At 75.8% G+C, this 20,808-nt stretch overlaps 9 non-coding genes and 2 pseudogenes across 9 annotated transcripts; all 11 read right to left on the bottom strand.

Annotated features, from left to right (window-relative positions):
- Positions 1-1,264: 1,264 nt before the first annotated feature.
- On the bottom strand, positions 1,265-1,382 carry LOC118354647 (5S ribosomal RNA). Its single transcript, XR_004815526.2, has one exon. It is a non-coding gene; the product is annotated as a 5S ribosomal RNA (ribosomal RNA).
- Positions 1,383-4,522: 3,140 nt separating this feature from the next.
- Positions 4,523-4,634, bottom strand: LOC125755025 (5S ribosomal RNA; annotated as a pseudogene).
- A 1,507-nt stretch (positions 4,635-6,141) lies between these two features.
- LOC125755024 (5S ribosomal RNA) lies at positions 6,142-6,257 on the bottom strand (annotated as a pseudogene).
- A 1,508-nt stretch (positions 6,258-7,765) lies between these two features.
- LOC125755023 (5S ribosomal RNA) lies at positions 7,766-7,882 on the bottom strand. The gene has a single exon (XR_007410464.1). It is a non-coding gene; the product is annotated as a 5S ribosomal RNA (ribosomal RNA).
- A 1,607-nt stretch (positions 7,883-9,489) lies between these two features.
- LOC112660925 (5S ribosomal RNA) lies at positions 9,490-9,608 on the bottom strand. Its single transcript, XR_003137316.1, has one exon. It is a non-coding gene; the product is annotated as a 5S ribosomal RNA (ribosomal RNA).
- Positions 9,609-11,255: 1,647 nt separating this feature from the next.
- On the bottom strand, positions 11,256-11,372 carry LOC125755022 (5S ribosomal RNA). The gene has a single exon (XR_007410463.1). It is a non-coding gene; the product is annotated as a 5S ribosomal RNA (ribosomal RNA).
- A 1,646-nt stretch (positions 11,373-13,018) lies between these two features.
- LOC118354645 (5S ribosomal RNA) lies at positions 13,019-13,137 on the bottom strand. Its single transcript, XR_004815524.1, has one exon. It is a non-coding gene; the product is annotated as a 5S ribosomal RNA (ribosomal RNA).
- A 1,641-nt stretch (positions 13,138-14,778) lies between these two features.
- On the bottom strand, positions 14,779-14,897 carry LOC125755021 (5S ribosomal RNA). The gene has a single exon (XR_007410462.1). It is a non-coding gene; the product is annotated as a 5S ribosomal RNA (ribosomal RNA).
- A 1,628-nt stretch (positions 14,898-16,525) lies between these two features.
- LOC118354642 (5S ribosomal RNA) lies at positions 16,526-16,644 on the bottom strand. Its single transcript, XR_004815521.1, has one exon. It is a non-coding gene; the product is annotated as a 5S ribosomal RNA (ribosomal RNA).
- Positions 16,645-18,284: 1,640 nt separating this feature from the next.
- On the bottom strand, positions 18,285-18,403 carry LOC118354648 (5S ribosomal RNA). The gene has a single exon (XR_004815527.2). It is a non-coding gene; the product is annotated as a 5S ribosomal RNA (ribosomal RNA).
- Positions 18,404-20,055: 1,652 nt separating this feature from the next.
- On the bottom strand, positions 20,056-20,174 carry LOC118354641 (5S ribosomal RNA). The gene has a single exon (XR_004815520.1). It is a non-coding gene; the product is annotated as a 5S ribosomal RNA (ribosomal RNA).
- Positions 20,175-20,808: the final 634 nt, after the last annotated feature.

Genomic DNA, 20,808 nt, shown 5'->3' with positions numbered 1-20,808 from the left:
GTTGTCGCGTTCCAGTTACGTATTGCTGGGGCTGCGGGGGTGGGGGGTGTGCCGCGGGCAGGGGCCAGCGCCGGCGGCCCTGGCCTCTGTCCGCCCCAGCCCGCCTGGCTCAAAGCCAAGCCGGGGCCGCCCGCGCCGCCGGACCCCATCGTCGCACAGGCAGGGACACAGACACAGTGCCCACGACACACACACACACAGACAGAGCGGAAGGAGGACACAGGCACTCGGAGCTGGGCCACCGCGGCCTGTGGGGCGGGCAGCCACCCCGCGCGGAGGCGCAGGCCCTGGGCTGCGTCAGGAGCCCTGGCAGCCGCAGGCCCCCGCAGCCACGGTGTCAGGGATGCCGTTCCGCTCCCATTCCTGCCCATCAGCCGAACCGCCGCGGGGCCGTGTGCCTCGTGCGTGCGCGCGCCTAGCCCAGGCGCGGGCGGTGTCTGTGGTGTGTCTTGCTGTGTCCCGGGCGGCTCTTTGGGCCTGGGTGCGGCCGCCCCCAGCGTCGCCGTGGTCTTGGCTGTCGCGGGAGTCACGGAGCGCGGAGCCGGCGCCAACGGGGCCTGAGGCCCCGGCGGTCGAGCCATCTGGTTGGTGTCCTGGAGCCGCGGCGTGGACCCGAGGCTGAGGCCGAAGGGCGGTGGTCGCGGGGACGGAGGCATGTCTTCGGAGAGAGAAGGTGCAGGCGGGCCGGCCGAAGGTGGGGGTGTTGCGGGTGGCTGGGTGGCTTGGTCGCTGGGGGCGGTGCCAGGGAATTGCTAGGGGCTGGGGGCGGGCCTGGGGGCGGGGCCTGGGGCGGGGCGAGGAGGGCCCGCAGGCAGGCCCGGCCCCCGGCCCCCGGCCCCCAACCACCCCCCCCTCGGCCCCACGGAGGGCCTCGCAGGCCTGCGAGGACGGGATCCAGCCCCCACCCGTCTCCCCCCAGCGACCGCACCGCCCCCCCGCGCCCCAGCCCCGAGGTTCCGGCTGTCGCCCCGTCCCCTCCCTGGGCCGCTTCGGGCCCCTCGGCCCCCTCGGCCCCCTGGGACGCGCGGCCGGCTAGGATGCGGGTGGGCGTCGTTGAAGGGCTGGGAGGAAGAGGAGGTGTGTGGTGTATGTAGTGGCGTCCTGCCCGTGCAGCGGGCGCCCTCGGTGCCCCGCGGCGCCCTGCGGTGGTCCCGGCGGGGCGGGGGCCATGGCAGGGGTGGTCCGGAGGGCACCGCCGCCGCCGCCGCGTTGGGCGAGGGGGGTGTTGGCGGCAAAGGGACGGACAGGAAGGCCGAAGAAAAAAAGCCTACAGCACCCGTATTCCCAGGCGGTCTCCCATCCAAGTACTAACCAGGCCCGACCCTGCTTAGCTTCCGAGATCAGACGAGATCGGGCGCGTTCAGGGTGGTATGGCCGTAGACGTCCGCGGCTGCCGCTGGGCGCCCCAAGAGCCTGCTCTGCGCCTCTCTCCAGGCCAGGCGCCCGCCGCTCCTCAGCCCTCCTCCGCCCGCCCTGTGCGGCCCGCCTGAACGCCTGCCTGCCTGCCTGCATGCTCGCCTGCCGGCCCGACTGATGGACTGACCGCCTCCCGCGCCGCGCCCGGGGTGGCGGAGGGCGCCTGCCCGGGCCGGGGGGTGGGGGCCAAACGCGTCCGCACCCCGGAGCCGAGTCTGCTCGCGAGGGCAGGCGCGTCCGTCCCGGCCTGTCGGGCTCGTGCGCCGGCTCCCCCGGATGGCACGCCGCCCACATCGGGCCGCTCGCTGGGGGCTGGGGGCTGCGGGGGTGGGGGTGTGCAGCGGGCCGGGGCCGGCCCGGCCGGCCTGGCTCCTCCTGTCCTTCAGCCCGCCTGGCTCAAAGCCAAGCCGGGCCGCCAGCGCCGCCGGACCCCATCGTCGCACAGGCAGGGACACAGACACGGTGCCCGACTACACACACACACACACAGACAGACGGAAGGAGGACGGCACTCGGAGCTGGGCCACACGGCCTGTGGGGGCGAGGCAGCCACCCCGCCGGAGGCGCAGGCCCTGGGCTGCGTCAGAGCCCTGGCAGCCGCAGGCCCCAGCCACGGTGTCAGGGATGCCGTTCCGCTCCCATTCCTGCCCATCAGCCGAACCGCGCGGGGCCGTGTGCCTGCGTGCGTGCGCGCGCCCTGGCCCAGGGCGCAGGCGAGTGTCTGTGTGTGTCTTGCTGTGTCGAGCGGCTCTTTGGCCTGGAGTGCCGCCGCCCCGCGTCGCCCCGTGGTCTTGGCTGTGGTCACGGAGCGGAGCCAGGCGCCTGGGGGCCTGAGGCCCCGGTCGGGCCATCTGGTTGGTGTCCTGGGCACGCGGAGCGTGGACCCGGGAGCTGAGGCCGAAGGACGGTGGTCAGCGGGGACGGAGGGCATGTCCTTCGGAGAGAAGGTGCAGGCGGGCCCGGGCCGAAGGTGGGGGTGTTGCGGGTGGCTGGGTGGCTTGGTCGCTGGGGGCGGTGCCAGGAATTGCTAGGGGCTGGGGCGGGCCTGGGGGCGGGGCCTGGGGCGGGGCGGGAGGCCCAGCAGGCAGGCCGGCCCCCGGCCCCGGCCCCAACCACCCCCTCGGCCCCACGGAGGCTCCTCGCAGGCCTGCGAGGACGGAGGATCAGCCCCACCCGTCTCTCCCAGACACCAGCGCCCCAGCGCCCCAGCCCCGAGGTTCGGCTGTCGCCCCGCCCTCCTGGGCCGCCGGGCCCCCTCGCCCGGCCCCTGGGGCAGCGCGGCGCTAGGATGCGGTGGCGTCGTTGAAGCTGGGAGAGAGGAGTGTGTGTGTATGTAGTGGCGTCTCGCGTCCGTAGCTCGGTCGCGAGCGCCTGCGTGTCCCGGCGAGGGGCCATGGCAGGAGTGGTCGGAGGGCACCGCCCCGCCGCCCCGCCGCCGCCCGCCTTGGGCGAGGGTGTTGGCGGCAAAGGGACTGGACAGGAAGGCCGAGAAAAAAAAGCCTACAGCACCCGGTATTGGCGGTCTCCCATCCAAGTACTAACAGGGCCCGACCCTGTAGCCGAGATCAGACGAGATCGGGCGCGTTCAGGGTGGTATGGCCGTGAAGGCGTCGCGGCTGCAGCTGGGCGCCCAAGAGCCTGCTCTGCGCCTCTCTCCAGGCAGGCGCCCGCCGCTCCTCAGCCTCCTCGCCCGCCCTGTGCGGCCCCCGCTGCCGCCTGCCTGCCTGCCTGCATGCTCGCCTGCGCCCGACTGATGGACTGACCGCCTCGCGCCGCGCCCGGGGTGGCGGGAGCCCTGCCCGGGCCGGGGGTGGGGCAAACCGTCCCGCACCCCCGGCGAGTCAAGCGCGGGAGCCGGGCGCGCTCCGTCCCGGCCTGTCGGGCTCGTCGCCGCCGCTCGGCTCCCGGATAGCACGCCGCCCCACGCAGCTCGCTGGGGCTGGGGGGCTGCGGGTGGGGGGTGTCGCGGGCGAGGGCGGCGCCCGGCGGCCCTGGCCTCTCCTGTCCTTCAGCCCGCCTGGCTCAAGCCAAGCCGGGGCCGCCCGCCGGACCATCGTCGCACAGGCAGGGACAGACAGGTGCCCGACACACACACACACAGACAGACGGAAGGAGGACACAGGCACTCGGAGCTGGGCCACCACGGCCTGTGGGGCGAGGCAGCCACCCGCCCCGGAGGCGCAGGCCCTGGAGCTGCGTCAGGAGCCCTGGCGGCCGCAGGGCAGCCACGGTGTCAGGGATGCCGTTCGCTCCCATTCCTGCCCATCAGCCGAACGCGGCGGGCGTGTGCCTGCGTCGCGGCGCCCTGGCCCAGCGGGCGAGTGTCTGTGGTGTGTCTTGCTGTGTCCGGCTCTTTGGGCCTGGTGCCAGCGCCCCGCTGTCGCCGTGGTCTTGGCTGTCGCGGGGTCACGGCCACGAGCCGCGCCGGGAGGCCTGAGGCCCCGGCCGGTCGAGCCATCTGGTTGGTGTCCTGGGCACGCGGAGCGTGGACCCGAGGCTGAGGCCGAAGGGACGGTGGTCGCGGGGGCGGAGGGCATGTCCTTGGAGAGAAGGTGCAGGCGGCCCGGGCACGAGTGGTGTGCGGGTGGCTGGGTGGCTTGTGTCGCTGGGGCGGGTGCCAGGGAATTGCTAGGGCGGGCGGGCCTGGGCGGGAGCCTGGGGGCGGGGCCTGGGGCGGGGCGAGGGGCCCGCAGGCAGGCCGGCCCCGGCCCCGGCCCCCAACCACCCCTCGGCCACGGAGGCCTCGCAGGCCTGCGAGGCGGGATCCCCCCCGTCTCCCCCAGCGACCGCACCGCCCGCGCCCCAGCCCGGGATTTCCGGCTGTCGCCCGTCCCTCCCTGGGCGCCCGGGCCCCTGGCCCCTCGGCCCCTGGGGCCGCGGCCGGCTAGGATGCGGAGTGGGCGTCGTTGAAGGGCTGGGAGGAAGAGGAGGTGTGTGGTGTATGTAGTGGCGTCCTGCCCGTGCAGCGCCCCCGGTGCCCGCGGCGCCCTGCGGTGGTCGCGGGCGGGGCCATGGCAGGGGTGGTCGGAGGGCACGCCGCCGCCCGCCGCCGCGTTGGGCGGGGTGTTGGCGGCAAAGGGCCGGACAGGAAGGCCGAAGAAAAAAGCCTACAGCACCCGGTATTCCCAGGCGGTCTCCCATCCAAGTACTGGCCCGACCCTGCTTGGCTTCCGAGATCAGCAGAGATCGGGCGCGTTCAGGGTGGTATGGCCACGTAGGCGTCCGCGGCTGCCGGCTGGCGCCCCAAGAGCCTGCTCTGCGCCTCTCCCAGGCCAGGCGCCCGCCGCTCCTCAGCCCTCCTCGCCGCCCTGTCGGCCCGCCTGACGCCGCCTGCCTGCCTGCCTGCATGCTCGCCTGCCGGCCCGGCAGTGGACTGCCGCCTCCCGCGCCGCGCCCGGGAGTGGCGGAGCGCCCGGGCCGGGGGTGGAGAGGGCCAAACGTCCCCGGGCGAGTCTGTCGCGAGGGGCCGAGCGCTCCGTCCCGGCCTGTCGGGCTGTCGCCGCCGCTTCGGCTCCCGGATGCCGCCGCCCCACACTCGGGCCGCTCGCTGGGGGCTGGGGGCTGCGAGGTGGTGCCGAGGCGGGCGCGCGGCCGGCCCTGGCCTCTCCTGTCCTTCAGCCCGCCTGGCTCAAAGCCAAGCCGGGCCGCCAGCGCCGCGGACCCCATATGTCGCAGAGCAGGGACACAGACACAGGTGCCCGACACACACACACACAGACAGACGGAAGGAGGACACAGGCACTCGGAGCTGGCCACACGCGGCCTGTGGGGCGAGGCACCACCCCGCCGGAGGCGCAGGCCCTGGGCTGCGTCCAGGCCCTGGCAGCCGCAGGCCCGCAGCCACGGTGTCAGGGATGCCGTTCCGCTCCCATTCCTGCCCATCACCCGAACCGCCGCGGGGCCGTGTGCCTGCGTGCGTGCGCGCCCTGGCCCAGGCGCGGAGCGAGTGTCTGTGGTGTGTCTTGCTGTGTCCCGAGCGCTCTTTGGGCCTGGGTGCCGGCCGCCCCGCGTCGCCGTGGTCTTGGCTGTCCGGGGTCACGGAGGCGAGCCGGCGCCAACGGGGGCCTGAGGCCCCGGCGGTCGAGCCATCTGTTAGTGTCCTGGCACGCGGAGCGTGGACCCCGGGGCTGAGGCCGAAGGACGGTGGTCGCGAGGCCGGAGGCATGTCCTTGGAGAGAAGGTGCAGGCGGGCCGGGCCGAAGGTGGGGGGTGTTGCGGGTGGCTGGGTGGCTTGGTAGGCAGGTGCCAGGGAATCTAGGGGCTGGTGGGGAGCCCCGCAAGGCGGGGCCTGGGGCGGGCGGGGGGCCGCAGGCAGGCCCGGCCCCGGCCCCCGGCCCCCAACCACCCCCTCGGCCCCACGGAGGCCTCGCAGGCCTGCGAGGACGGGATCAACCCCCACCCGTCTCCCCAGCGGACCGCACCGCCCCCGCCCCAGCCCCGAGGTTCCGGCTGTCGCCCGGCCCTCCTGGGCGCTCGGGCCCCTCGGCCCCTCGGCCCCTGGGACGCGCGGCCGCTAGGATGCGGGGAGTGCGTTGAAGGGCTGGGAGGAAGAGGAGGTGTGTGGTGTAGTGGGGCGTCCTGCCCGGTGCAGCGCGCGCCTCGGTCGCGCCCTGCGTGGTCAGCCGGCGGGCCATGAGGAGTGGTGTCCGGACCGCGCCGCCGCCGCCGCCGCCGCGCGTTGGCGAGGGGGTGTTGGCGGCAAAGGCGAACAAGGCGAAAGAAAAAAACCTACAGCACCCGGTATTCCCAGGCGGTCTCCCATCAAGTACTAACCAGGCCCGACCCTGCTTAGCTTCCGAGATCAGACGAGATCGGGGCGTTCAGGGTGGATGGCCATGAACGTCCGCGTGCCGCTGGGCGCCCCAGAGCCTGCTCTGCGCCTCTCCGGCAGGCGCCCGCCGCTCCTCAGCCCTCCTCCGCCCGCCTGTGCGGCTCGCCTAGCCTGCCTGCCTGCCTGCATGCTCGCCTGCGGCCCGACTGATGGACTGACGCCTCCGCGCCGCGCCGGGTGGCGAGGCGCTGCCCGGGCGGGTGGGGGGCAGGCAGCGTCCGCACCCGGAGCCGAGTCTGTCGCGGGAGCCAGGCGCGTCCGTCCCGGCCTGCTCGGGCTCGTCGCGCCGCTCGGCTCCCGGATGCACGCCGCCCCCGGGCCGCTCGCTGGGGCTGCGGGGCTGCGGGGGTGGGGGTGTCACGCGGGCGGGGCCGGCGCGGCCGGCCCCTGGCCTCTCCTGTCCTTCAGCCCGCCTGGCTCAAAGCCAAGCCGGGGCCGCCCGCGCCGCCGCGCCGCGGACCCCATCGTCGCACAGGCAGGGACACAGACACAGGTGCCCACGACACACACACACACAGACAGACGGAAGGACACAGGCACTCGGAGCTGGGCCACCGGCCTGTGGGGCGAGGCAGCCACCCATGGGCGCAGGCCCTGGGCTGCGTCAGGAGCCCTGGCAGCGCGGGCCGCCAGCCGGTGTCAGGATGCGTTCGCGCTCCCATTCCTGCCCATCAGCCGAACCGCCGCGGGGCCGTGTGCCTGCGTGCGTGCAGCGCCCTGGCGGCGGGCGTGGTGGTCTTGCTGTGTCGAGCGGCTCTTTGGGCCTGGGTGCCGGCCGCCCAGCGTCGTGGTCTTGGCTGTCGCGGGGTCACGGGCGCGAGCCCGGCGCGCCAACGGGGCCTGAGGCCCCGGCGGTCGAGCCATCTGGTTGGTGTCCTGGGCACGCGGAGCGTGGACCCGGGCTGAGGCCGAAGGGCGGTGGTCGCGGGGGCGGAGGCATGTCCTTGGGAGAGAGGTGCAGGCGAGCCCGGCCGAGGGGGGGGGTGTTGCGGGTGGCTGGGTGGCTTGGTCGCTGGGGCGGTGCCAGGAATTGCTAGGGGCTGGGGCGGGCCTGGGGGCAGGGCCTGGGGGAGGAGCCTGGGGCGCAGGCGAGGCCCGCCCAGGCAGGCCCGGCCCCGGCCCGGCCCCCAACCACCCTCGGCCCCAGGGCCTCGCAGGCCTGCGGACGGGATCAGCCCCACCCGTCTCCCCCAGCGACCGCACCGCCCGCGCCCCAGCCCCGAGGTTCCGGCTGTCGCCCCGTCCCTCCTGGGCCGCTTGGGCCTCGGCCCTCGGCCCCCGGGGCCGCGGCCGGCTAGGATGCGGTGGGCGTCGTTGAAGGCTGGGAGGAAGAGGAGGTGTGTGGTGTATGTAGTGGCGTCCTGCCCGTGCAGCGGCGCCCTCGGTGCCCGGCGCCCTGCGGTGGTCAGCGGGGCGGGGCCATGGCAGGGAGTGGTCGGAGGACACGCCGCCGCCGCGCCGCCGCGCGCCTTGGCGTTGGGTGTTGGCGGCAGAACGGACAGGAAGGCCGAAGAAAAAAGCCTACAGCACCCGGTATTCCCAGGCGGTCTCCCATCAAGTACTAACCAGGCCCGACCCTGCTTAGCTTCCGAGATCAGACGAGATCGGGCGCGTTCAGGTGGTATGGCCGTAGGCGTCCGCGGCTGCCGCTGGGCGCCCAAGAGCCTGCTCTGCGCCTCTCTCCAGGCCAGGCGCCCGCCGCTCCTCAGCCCTCCTCCGCCCGCCCTGTGCGGCCCGCCTGAGCGCCTGCCTGCCTGCCTGCATGCTCGCCTGCCGGCGGCCTGATGGACTGACCGCCTCCCGCCCGCGCCCGGGGTGGCGGAGCGCCCTGCGGGCCGGGGTGGGGGAGGCAAGAGCGTCCCGCACCCGAGGCCGAGTCTGTCGCGGGAGCCAGGCGCGCTCCCGTCCCGGCCTGTCGGGCTCGTCGCCGCCGCTCGGCTCCCGGATGTACGCCGCCCCACATCGGGCCGCTCGCTGGGGGCTGGGGGCTGCGGGGTGGGGGGTGCCGCGGGCAGGGCGGCGCCCGGCGGCCCCTGGCCTCTCCTGTCCTTCAGCCCGCCTGGCTCAAAGCCAAGCCGGGGCGCCCGCGCCGCCGGACCCCATCGTCGCACAGGCAGGGACACAGACACAGGTGCCCGACACACACACACACACAGACAGCGGAAGGAGGACACAGGCACTCGGAGCTGGGCCACACGGCCTGTGGGGCGAGGCAGCCACCCCGCCGGGGAGCGCAGGCCCTGGAGCTGCGTCAGGAGCCCTGGCAGCCGCAGCCCGCCGCAGCGGTGTCAGGGATGCCGTTCCGCTCCCATTCCTGCCCATCAGCCCGAACGCGCGGGGCCGTGTGCCTGCGTGCGTGCGCGGCGCCTGGCCCAGGCGGGAGCGAGTGTCTGTGGTGTGTCTTGCTGTGTCGAGCGGCTCTTTGGGCCTGGGTGCGGCCGCCGCGCGTCGCCGTGGTCTTGGCTGTCGCGGGAGTCACGGGCGTGAGCCCGGCGCCAACGGGGCCTGAGGCCCCGGCGGTCGGGCCATCTGGTTGGTGTCCTGGGCACGCGGAGCGTGGACCCGGAGGCTGAGGCCGAAGGGCGGTGGTCCCGAGGGGCGGAGGGCATGTCCTTCGGAGAGAAGGTGCAGGCGGGCGGCCGAAGGTGGGGGTGTTGCGGGTGGCTGGGTGGCTTGGTCGCTGGGGCGGTGCCAGGAATTGCTAGGGGCTGGGGCGGGACTGGGCGGGCCTGGGGCGGGGCCTGGGGCGGGGCGAGGAGGGCCCGCAGGCAGGCCCGGCCCCCGGCCCCCGGCCCACAACCACCCCCCCCTGGCCCCACGGAGGGCCTAGCAGGCCTGCGAGGACGGGATTCCAGCCCCCACCCGTCTCCCCCCAAGCGACCGCACCGCCCCCCCGCGCCCCAGCCCCGAGGTTCCGGCTGTCGCACCGTACCCCTCCCTGGGCCGCTTCGGGCCCCTCGGCCCCCTCGGCCCCCTGGGAAGCGCGGCCGGCTAGGATGCGGGTGGGCGTCGTTGAAGGGCTGGGAGGAAGAGGAGGTGTGTGGTGTATGTAGTGGAGTTCCTGCCCGTTGCAGCGGGCGCCCTCGGTGCCCCGCGGCGCCCTGCGGTGGTCCCGGGGGGCGGGGGGCAATGGCAGGGGTGGTTCCGGAGGGCACGCCGCCGCCGCCGCCGCCGCCGCCGCCGCCGCGTTGGGCGAGGGGGTGTTGGCGGCAAAGGGACGGACAGGAAGGCCGAAGAAAAAAAGCCTACAGCACCCGGTATTCCCAGGCGGTCTCCCATCCAAGTACTAACCAGGCCCGACCCTGCTTAGCTTCCGAGATCAGACGAGATCGGGCGCGTTCAGGGTGGTATGGCCGTAGACGTCCGCGGCTGCCGCTGGGCGCCCCAAGAGCCTGCTCTGCGCCTCTCTCCAGGCCAGGCGCCCGCCGCTCCTCAGCCCTCCTCGCCCGCCCTGTGCGGCCCGCCTGAACGCCTGCCTGCCTGCCTGCATGCTCGCCTGCCGGCCCGACTGATGGACTGACCGCCTCCCGCGCCGCGCCCGGGGTGGCGGAGGGCGCCTGCCCGGGCCGGGGGGTGGGGGCCAAGACGCGTCCCGCACCCCCGGAGCCGAGTCTGTCGCGGGAGCCCGGGCGCGCTCCCGTCCCCGGCCTGTCGGGCTCGTCGCCGCCGCTCGGCTCCCCGGATGGCACGCCGCCCCACATCGGGCCGCTCGCTGGGGGCTGGGGGCTGCGGGGGGGTGGGGGGTGTGCCGCGGGCCGGGGCCGGCGCCGGCCGGCCCCTGGCCTCTCCTGTCCTTCAGCCCGCCTGGCTCAAAGCCAAGCCGGGGCCCGCCCGCGCCGCCGGACCCCCATCGTCGCACAGGCAGGGACACAGACACAGGTGCCCACGACACACACACACACCAGACAGACGGAAGGAGGACACAGGCACTCGGAGCTGGGCCACACGGCCTGTGGGGGCGATGGCAGCCACCCCGCCGGAGGGGCGCAGGCCCTGGAGCTGCGTCAGGAGCCCTGGCAGCCGCAGGCCCCGCAGCCACGGTGTCAGGGATGCCGTTCCGCTCCCATTCCTGCACCATCAGCGAACCGCCGCGGGGCCGTGTGCCTGCGTGCGTGCGCGGCGCCCTGGCCCAGGCGCGGAGCGAGTGTCTGTGGTGTGTCTTGCTGTGTCCCGAGCGGCTCTTTGGCCCTGGGTGCCGGCCCGCCCCCGCGTCGCGTGGTCTTGGCTGTCGCGGGGTCACGGAGCGCGGAGCCCGGCGCCAACGGGGGGCCTGAGGCCCCCGGCGGTCGGGCCATATGGTTGGTGTCCTGGGCACGCGGAGCGTGGACCCCGGGGCTGAGGGCCGAAGGGACGGTGGTCCGCGGGGGACGGAGGGCATGTCCTTCGGAGAGAAGGTGCAGGCGGGCCGGGCCGAAGGTGGGGGGGGTGTTGCGGGTGGCTGGGTGGCTTGGTCGCTGGGGGCGGTGCCAGGGAATTGCTAGGGGCTGGGGGCGGGCCTGGGGGCGGGCCTGGGGCGGGGCGAGGAGGGCCCGCAGGCAGGCCCGGCCCCCGGCCCCCGGCCCCCAACCACCCCCCCCTCGGCCCACGGAGGGCCTCGCAGGCCTGCGAGGACGGGATCCAGCCCCCACCCGTCTCCCCCCAGCGACCGCACCGCCCCCCCGCGCCCCAGCCCCGAGGTTCCGGCTGTCGCCCCGTCCCCTCCCTGGGCCGCTTCGGGCCCCCTCGGCACCCTCGGCCCCCTGGGACGCGCGGCCGGCTAGGATGCGGGTGGGCGTCGTTGAAGGGCTGGGAGGAAGAGGAGGTGTGTGGTGTATGTAGTGGCGTCCTGCCCGTGCAGCGGGCGCCCTCGGTGCCCCGCGGCGCCCTGCGGTGGTCCCGGCGGGCGGGGGCCATGGCAGGGGGGTCCGGAGGGCACCGCCGCCGCCGCCGCCGCCGCCGCCGCCGCCGCCGCGTTGGGCGAGGGGGGTGTTGGCGGCAAAGGGACGGACAGGAAGGCCGAAGAAAAAAAAGCCTACAGCACCGGTATTCCCAGGCGGTCTCCCATCCAAGTACTAACCAGGCCCGACCTGCTTAGCTTCCGAGATCAGACGAGATCGGGCGCGTTCAGGGTGGTATGGCCGTAGACGTCCGCGGCTGCCGCTGGGCGCCCCAAGAGCCTGCTCTGCGCCTCTCTCCAGGCCAGGCGCCCGCCGCTCCTCAGCCCTCTCCGCCCGCCCTGTGCGGCCCGCCTGACGCCTGCCTGCCTGCCTGCATGCTCGCCTGCCGGCCCGACTGATGGACTGACCGCCTCCCGCGCCGCGCCCGGGGTGGCGGAGGGCGCCTGCCCGGGCCGGGGGGTGGGGGCCAAGACGCGTCCCGCACCCCGGAGCCGAGTCTGTCGCGGGAGCCCGGGCGCGCTCCCGTCCCCGGCCTGTCGGGCTCGTCGCCGCCGCTCGGCTCCCCGGATGGCACGCCGCCCCACATCGGGCCGCTCGCTGGGGGCTGGGGGCTGCGGGGGGGTGGGGGGGTGTGCCGCGGGCCGGGGCCGGCGCCGGCCGGCCCCTGGCCTCTCCTGTCCTTCAGCCCGCCTGGCTCAAAGCCAAGCCGGGGCCGCCCGCGCCGCCGGACCCCATCGTCGCACAGGCAGGGACACAGACACAGGTGCCCACGACACACACACACACAGACAGACGGAAGGAGGACACAGGCACTCGGAGCTGGGCCACACGGCCTGTGGGGGCGAGGCAGCCACCCCGCCGGAGGGGCGCAGGCCCTGGAGCTGCGTCAGGAGCCCTGGCAGCCGCAGGCCCCGCAGCCACGGTGTCAGGGATGCCGTTCCGCTCCCATTCCTGCCCATCAGCCGAACCGCCGCGGGGCCGTGTGCCTGCGTGCGTGCGCGGCGCCCTGGCCCAGGCGCGGAGCGAGTGTCTGTGGTGTGTCTTGCTGTGTCCCGAGCGGCTCTTTGGCCTGGGTGCCGGCCGCCCCCGCGTCGCCGTGGTCTTGGCTGTCGCGGGTCACGGAGCGCGGAGCCCGGCGCCAACGGGGGGCCTGAGGCCCCCGGCGGTCGGGCCATCTGGTTGGTGTCCTGGGCACGCGGAGCGTGGACCCCGGGGCTGAGGGCCGAAGGGACGGTGGTCCGCGGGGGACGGAGGGCATGTCCTTCGGAGAGAAGGTGCAGGCGGGCCCGGGCCGAAGGTGGGGGGGGTGTTGCGGGTGGCTGGGTGGCTTGGTCGCTGGGGGCGGTGCCAGGGAATTGCTAGGGGCTGGGGGCGGGCCTGGGGGCGGGGCCTGGGGCGGGGCGAGGAGGGCCCGCAGGCAGGCCCGGCCCCCGGCCCCCGGCCCCCAACCACCCCCCCCTCGGCCCCACGGAGGGCCTCGCAGGCCTGCGAGGACGGGATCCAGCCCCCACCCGTCTCCCCCCAGCGACCGCACCGCCCCCCCCGCGCCCCAGCCCCGAGGTTCCGGCTGTCGCCCCGTCCCCTCCCTGGGCCGCTTCGGGCCCCCTCGGCCCCCTCGGCCCCCTGGGACGCGCGGCCGGCTAGGATGCGGGTGGGCGTCGTTGAAGGGCTGGGAGGAAGAGGAGGTGTGTGGTGTATGTAGTGGCGTCCTGCCCGTGCAGCGGGCGCCCTCGGTGCCCCGCGGCGCCCTGCGGTGGTCCCGGCGGGGCGGGGGCCATGGCAGGGGTGGTCCGGAGGGCACCGCCGCCGCCGCCGCCGCCGCCGCCGCCGCCGCCGCGTTGGGCGAGGGGGGTGTTGGCGGCAAAGGGACGGACAGGAAGGCCGAAGAAAAAAAAGCCTACAGCACCCGGTATTCCCAGGCGGTCTCCCATCCAAGTACTAACCAGGCCCGACCCTGCTTAGCTTCCGAGATCAGACGAGATCGGGCGCGTTCAGGGTGGTATGGCCGTAGACGTCCGCGGCTGCCGCTGGGCGCCCCAAGAGCCTGCTCTGCGCCTCTCTCCAGGCCAGGCGCCCGCCGCTCCTCAGCCCTCCTCCGCCCGCCCTGTGCGGCCCGCCTGAACGCCTGCCTGCCTGCCTGCATGCTCGCCTGCCGGCCCGACTGATGGACTGACCGCCTCCCGCGCCGCGCCCGGGGTGGCGGAGGGCGCCTGCCCGGGCCGGGGGGTGGGGGCCAAGACGCGTCCCGCACCCCGGAGCCGAGTCTGTCGCGGGAGCCCGGGCGCGCTCCCGTCCCCGGCCTGTCGGGCTCGTCGCCGCCGCTCGGCTCCCCGGATGGCACGCCGCCCCACATCGGGCCGCTCGCTGGGGGCTGGGGGCTGCGGGGGGGGTGGGGGGGGTGTGCCGCGGGCCGGGGCCGGCGCCGGCCGGCCCCTGGCCTCTCCTGTCCTTCAGCCCGCCTGGCTCAAAGCCAAGCCGGGGCCGCCCGCGCCGCCGGACCCCATCGTCGCACAGGCAGGGACACAGACACAGGTGCCCACGACACACACACACACAGACAGACGGAAGGAGGACACAGGCACTCGGAGCTGGGCCACACGGCCTGTGGGGGCGAGGCAGCCACCCCGCCGGAGGGGCGCAGGCCCTGGAGCTGCGTCAGGAGCCCTGGCAGCCGCAGGCCCCGCAGCCACGGTGTCAGGGATGCCGTTCCGCTCCCATTCCTGCCCATCAGCCGAACCGCCGCGGGGCCGTGTGCCTGCGTGCGTGCGCGGCGCCCTGGCCCAGGCGCGGAGCGAGTGTCTGTGGTGTGTCTTGCTGTGTCCCGAGCGGCTCTTTGGGCCTGGGTGCCGGCCGCCCCCGCGTCGCCGTGGTCTTGGCTGTCGCGGGGTCACGGAGCGCGGAGCCCGGCGCCAACGGGGGGCCTGAGGCCCCCGGCGGTCGGGCCATCTGGTTGGTGTCCTGGGCACGCGGAGCGTGGACCCCGGGGCTGAGGGCCGAAGGGACGGTGGTCCGCGGGGGACGGAGGGCATGTCCTTCGGAGAGAAGGTGCAGGCGGGCCCGGGCCGAAGGTGGGGGGGGTGTTGCGGGTGGCTGGGTGGCTTGGTCGCTGGGGGCGGTGCCAGGGAATTGCTAGGGGCTGGGGGCGGGCCTGGGGGCGGGGCCTGGGGGCGGGCCTGGGGCGGGGCGAGGAGGGCCCGCAGGCAGGCCCGGCCCCCGGCCCCCGGCCCCCAACCACCCCCCCCTCGGCCCCACGGAGGGCCTCGCAGGCCTGCGAGGACGGGATCCAGCCCCCACCCGTCTCCCCCCAGCGACCGCACCGCCCCCCCGCGCCCCAGCCCCGAGGTTCCGGCTGTCGCCCCGTCCCCTCCCTGGGCCGCTTCGGGCCCCCTCGGCCCCCTCGGCCCCCTGGGACGCGCGGCCGGCTAGGATGCGGGTGGGCGTCGTTGAAGGGCTGGGAGGAAGAGGAGGTGTGTGGTGTATGTAGTGGCGTCCTGCCCGTGCAGCGGGCGCCCTCGGTGCCCCGCGGCGCCCTGCGGTGGTCCCGGCGGGGCGGGGGCCATGGCAGGGGTGGTCCGGAGGGCACCGCCGCCGCCGCCGCGTTGGGCGAGGGGGGTGTTGGCGGCAAAGGGACGGACAGGAAGGCCGAAGAAAAAAAGCCTACAGCACCCGGTATTCCCAGGCGGTCTCCCATCCAAGTACTAACCAGGCCCGACCCTGCTTAGCTTCCGAGATCAGACGAGATCGGGCGCGTTCAGGGTGGTATGGCCGTAGACGTCCGCGGCTGCCGCTGGGCGCCCCAAGAGCCTGCTCTGCGCCTCTCTCCAGGCCAGGCGCCCGCCGCTCCTCAGCCCTCCTCCGCCCGCCCTGTGCGGCCCGCCTGAACGCCTGCCTGCCTGCCTGCATGCTCGCCTGCCGGCCCGACTGATGGACTGACCGCCTCCCGCGCCGCGCCCGGGGTGGCGGAGGGCGCCTGCCCGGGCCGGGGGGTGGGGGCCAAGACGCGTCCCGCACCCCGGAGCCGAGTCTGTCGCGGGAGCCCGGGCGCGCTCCCGTCCCCGGCCTGTCGGGCTCGTCGCCGCCGCTCGGCTCCCCGGATGGCACGCCGCCCCACATCGGGCCGCTCGCTGGGGGCTGGGGGCTGCGGGGGGGTGGGGGGGTGTGCCGCGGGCCGGGGCCGGCGCCGGCCGGCCCCTGGCCTCTCCTGTCCTTCAGCCCGCCTGGCTCAAAGCCAAGCCGGGGCCGCCCGCGCCGCCGGACCCCATCGTCGCACAGGCAGGGACACAGACACAGGTGCCCACGACACACACACACACAGACAGACGGAAGGAGGACACAGGCACTCGGAGCTGGGCCACACGGCCTGTGGGGGCGAGGCAGCCACCCCGCCGGAGGGGCGCAGGCCCTGGAGCTGCGTCAGGAGCCCTGGCAGCCGCAGGCCCCGCAGCCACGGTGTCAGGGATGCCGTTCCGCTCCCATTCCTGCCCATCAGCCGAACCGCCGCGGGGCCGTGTGCCTGCGTGCGTGCGCGGCGCCCTGGCCCAGGCGCGGAGCGAGTGTCTGTGGTGTGTCTTGCTGTGTCCCGAGCGGCTCTTTGGGCCTGGGTGCCGGCCGCCCCCGCGTCGCCGTGGTCTTGGCTGTCGCGGGGTCACGGAGCGCGGAGCCCGGCGCCAACGGGGGGCCTGAGGCCCCCGGCGGTCGGGCCATCTGGTTGGTGTCCTGGGCACGCGGAGCGTGGACCCCGGGGCTGAGGGCCGAAGGGACGGTGGTCCGCGGGGGACGGAGGGCATGTCCTTCGGAGAGAAGGTGCAGGCGGGCCCGGGCCGAAGGTGGGGGGGGTGTTGCGGGTGGCTGGGTGGCTTGGTCGCTGGGGGCGGTGCCAGGGAATTGCTAGGGGCTGGGGGCGGGCCTGGGGGCGGGGCCTGGGGCGGGGCGAGGAGGGCCCGCAGGCAGGCCCGGCCCCCGGCCCCCGGCCCCCAACCACCCCCCCCTCGGCCCCACGGAGGGCCTCGCAGGCCTGCGAGGACGGGATCCAGCCCCCACCCGTCTCCCCCCAGCGACCGCACCGCCCCCCCGCGCCCCAGCCCCGAGGTTCCGGCTGTCGCCCCGTCCCCTCCCTGGGCCGCTTCGGGCCCCCTCGGCCCCCTCGGCCCCCTGGGACGCGCGGCCGGCTAGGATGCGGGTGGGCGTCGTTGAAGGGCTGGGAGGAAGAGGAGGTGTGTGGTGTATGTAGTGGCGTCCTGCCCGTGCAGCGGGCGCCCTCGGTGCCCCGCGGCGCCCTGCGGTGGTCCCGGCGGGGCGGGGGCCATGGCAGGGGTGGTCCGGAGGGCACCGCCGCCGCCGCCGCGTTGGGCGAGGGGGGTGTTGGCGGCAAAGGGACGGACAGGAAGGCCGAAGAAAAAAAAGCCTACAGCACCCGGTATTCCCAGGCGGTCTCCCATCCAAGTACTAACCAGGCCCGACCCTGCTTAGCTTCCGAGATCAGACGAGATCGGGCGCGTTCAGGGTGGTATGGCCGTAGACGTCCGCGGCTGCCGCTGGGCGCCCCAAGAGCCTGCTCTGCGCCTCTCTCCAGGCCAGGCGCCCGCCGCTCCTCAGCCCTCCTCCGCCCGCCCTGTGCGGCCCGCCTGAACGCCTGCCTGCCTGCCTGCATGCTCGCCTGCCGGCCCGACTGATGGACTGACCGCCTCCCGCGCCGCGCCCGGGGTGGCGGAGGGCGCCTGCCCGGGCCGGGGGGTGGGGGCCAAGACGCGTCCCGCACCCCGGAGCCGAGTCTGTCGCGGGAGCCCGGGCGCGCTCCCGTCCCCGGCCTGTCGGGCTCGTCGCCGCCGCTCGGCTCCCCGGATGGCACGCCGCCCCACATCGGGCCGCTCGCTGGGGGCTGGGGGCTGCGGGGGGGTGGGGGGGTGTGCCGCGGGCCGGGGCCGGCGCCGGCCGGCCCCTGGCCTCTCCTGTCCTTCAGCCCGCCTGGCTCAAAGCCAAGCCGGGGCCGCCCGCGCCGCCGGACCCCATCGTCGCACAGGCAGGGACACAGACACAGGTGCCCACGACACACACACACACAGACAGACGGAAGGAGGACACAGGCACTCGGAGCTGGGCCACACGGCCTGTGGGGGCGAGGCAGCCACCCCGCCGGAGGGGCGCAGGCCCTGGAGCTGCGTCAGGAGCCCTGGCAGCCGCAGGCCCCGCAGCCACGGTGTCAGGGATGCCGTTCCGCTCCCATTCCTGCCCATCAGCCGAACCGCCGCGGGGCCGTGTGCCTGCGTGCGTGCGCGGCGCCCTGGCCCAGGCGCGGAGCGAGTGTCTGTGGTGTGTCTTGCTGTGTCCCGAGCGGCTCTTTGGGCCTGGGTGCCGGCCGCCCCCGCGTCGCCGTGGTCTTGGCTGTCGCGGGGTCACGGAGCGCGGAGCCCGGCGCCAACGGGGGGCCTGAGGCCCCCGGCGGTCGGGCCATCTGGTTGGTGTCCTGGGCACGCGGAGCGTGGACCCCGGGGCTGAGGGCCGAAGGGACGGTGGTCCGCGGGGGACGGAGGGCATGTCCTTCGGAGAGAAGGTGCAGGCGGGCCCGGGCCGAAGGTGGGGGGGGTGTTGCGGGTGGCTGGGTGGCTTGGTCGCTGGGGGCGGTGCCAGGGAATTGCTAGGGGCTGGGGGCGGGCCTGGGGGCGGGGCCTGGGGCGGGGCGAGGAGGGCCCGCAGGCAGGCCCGGCCCCCGGCCCCCGGCCCCCAACCACCCCCCCCTCGGCCCCACGGAGGGCCTCGCAGGCCTGCGAGGACGGGATCCAGCCCCCACCCGTCTCCCCCCAGCGACCGCACCGCCCCCCCGCGCCCCAGCCCCGAGGTTCCGGCTGTCGCCCCGTCCCCTCCCTGGGCCGCTTCGGGCCCCCTCGGCCCCCTCGGCCCCCTGGGACGCGCGGCCGGCTAGGATGCGGGTGGGCGTCGTTGAAGGGCTGGGAGGAAGAGGAGGTGTGTGGTGTATGTAGTGGCGTCCTGCCCGTGCAGCGGGCGCCCTCGGTGCCCCGCGGCGCCCTGCGGTGGTCCCGGCGGGGCGGGGGCCATGGCAGGGGTGGTCCGGAGGGCACCGCCGCCGCCGCCGCCGCCGCCGCCGCGTTGGGCGAGGGGGGTGTTGGCGGCAAAGGGACGGACAGGAAGGCCGAAGAAAAAAAAGCCTACAGCACCCGGTATTCCCAGGCGGTCTCCCATCCAAGTACTAACCAGGCCCGACCCTGCTTAGCTTCCGAGATCAGACGAGATCGGGCGCGTTCAGGGTGGTATGGCCGTAGACGTCCGCGGCTGCCGCTGGGCGCCCCAAGAGCCTGCTCTGCGCCTCTCTCCAGGCCAGGCGCCCGCCGCTCCTCAGCCCTCCTCCGCCCGCCCTGTGCGGCCCGCCTGAACGCCTGCCTGCCTGCCTGCCTGCATGCTCGCCTGCCGGCCCGACTGATGGACTGACCGCCTCCCGCGCCGCGCCCGGGGTGGCGGAGGGCGCCTGCCCGGGCCGGGGGGTGGGGGCCAAGACGCGTCCCGCACCCCGGAGCCGAGTCTGTCGCGGGAGCCCGGGCGCGCTCCCGTCCCCGGCCTGTCGGGCTCGTCGCCGCCGCTCGGCTCCCCGGATGGCACGCCGCCCCACATCGGGCCGCTCGCTGGGGGCTGGGGGCTGCGGGGGGGTGGGGGGGTGTGCCGCGGGCCGGGGCCGGCGCCGGCCGGCCCCTGGCCTCTCCTGTCCTTCAGCCCGCCTGGCTCAAAGCCAAGCCGGGGCCGCCCGCGCCGCCGGACCCCATCGTCGCACAGGCAGGGACACAGACACAGGTGCCCACGACACACACACACACAGACAGACGGAAGGAGGACACAGGCACTCGGAGCTGGGCCACACGGCCTGTGGGGGCGAGGCAGCCACCCCGCCGGAGGGGCGCAGGCCCTGGAGCTGCGTCAGGAGCCCTGGCAGCCGCAGGCCCCGCAGCCACGGTGTCAGGGATGCCGTTCCGCTCCCATTCCTGCCCATCAGCCGAACCGCCGCGGGGCCGTGTGCCTGCGTGCGTGCGCGGCGCCCTGGCCCAGGCGCGGAGCGAGTGTCTGTGGTGTGTCTTGCTGTGTCCCGAGCGGCTCTTTGGGCCTGGGTGCCGGCCGCCCCCGCGTCGCCGTGGTCTTGGCTGTCGCGGGGTCACGGAGCGCGGAGCCCGGCGCCAACGGGGGGCCTGAGGCCCCCGGCGGTCGGGCCATCTGGTTGGTGTCCTGGGCACGCGGAGCGTGGACCCCGGGGCTGAGGGCCGAAGGGACGGTGGTCCGCGGGGGACGGAGGGCATGTCCTTCGGAGAGAAGGTGCAGGCGGGCCCGGGCCGAAGGTGGGGGGGGTGTTGCGGGTGGCTGGGTGGCTTGGTCGCTGGGGGCGGTGCCAGGGAATTGCTAGGGGCTGGGGCTGGGGCGGGCCTGGGGGCGGGGCCTGGGGCGGGGCGAGGAGGGCCCGCAGGCAGGCCCGGCCCCCGGCCCCCGGCCCCCAACCACCCCCCCCTCGGCCCCACGGAGGGCCTCGCAGGCCTGCGAGGACGGGATCCAGCCCCCACCCGTCTCCCCCCAGCGACCGCACCGCCCCCCCGCGCCCCAGCCCCGAGGTTCCGGCTGTCGCCCCGTCCCCTCCCTGGGCCGCTTCGGGCCCCCTCGGCCCCCTCGGCCCCCTGGGACGCGCGGCCGGCTAGGATGCGGGTGGGCGTCGTTGAAGGGCTGGGAGGAAGAGGAGGTGTGTGGTGTATGTAGTGGCGTCCTGCCCGTGCAGCGGGCGCCCTCGGTGCCCCGCGGCGCCCTGCGGTGGTCCCGGCGGGGCGGGGGCCATGGCAGGGGTGGTCCGGAGGGCACCGCCGCCGCCGCCGCCGCCGCCGCCGCCGCGTTGGGCGAGGGGGGTGTTGGCGGCAAAGGGACGGACAGGAAGGCCGAAGAAAAAAAAGCCTACAGCACCCGGTATTCCCAGGCGGTCTCCCATCCAAGTACTAACCAGGCCCGACCCTGCTTAGCTTCCGAGATCAGACGAGATCGGGCGCGTTCAGGGTGGTATGGCCGTAGACGTCCGCGGCTGCCGCTGGGCGCCCCAAGAGCCTGCTCTGCGCCTCTCTCCAGGCCAGGCGCCCGCCGCTCCTCAGCCCTCCTCCGCCCGCCCTGTGCGGCCCGCCTGAACGCCTGCCTGCCTGCCTGCATGCTCGCCTGCCGGCCCGACTGATGGACTGACCGCCTCCCGCGCCGCGCCCGGGGTGGCGGAGGGCGCCTGCCCGGGCCGGGGGGTGGGGGCCAAGACGCGTCCCGCACCCCGGAGCCGAGTCTGTCGCGGGAGCCCGGGCGCGCTCCCGTCCCCGGCCTGTCGGGCTCGTCGCCGCCGCTCGGCTCCCCGGATGGCACGCCGCCCCACATCGGGCCGCTCGCTGGGGGCTGGGGGCTGCGGGGGGGTGGGGGGGTGTGCCGCGGGCCGGGGCCGGCGCCGGCCGGCCCCTGGCCTCTCCTGTCCTTCAGCCCGCCTGGCTCAAAGCCAAGCCGGGGCCGCCCGCGCCGCCGGACCCCATCGTCGCACAGGCAGGGACACAGACACAGGTGCCCACGACACACACACACACAGACAGACGGAAGGAGGACACAGGCACTCGGAGCTGGGCCACACGGCCTGTGGGGGCGAGGCAGCCACCCCGCCGGAGGGGCGCAGGCCCTGGA

Source organism: Canis lupus, chromosome 4 (genome assembly GCF_003254725.2).
Source record: "Canis lupus dingo isolate Sandy chromosome 4, ASM325472v2, whole genome shotgun sequence".
NCBI lineage: Eukaryota > Metazoa > Chordata > Mammalia > Carnivora > Canidae > Canis > Canis lupus.
Note: the sequence above shows the minus strand (reverse complement) of the source record. Positions and strands in the feature narration are given on the sequence as shown.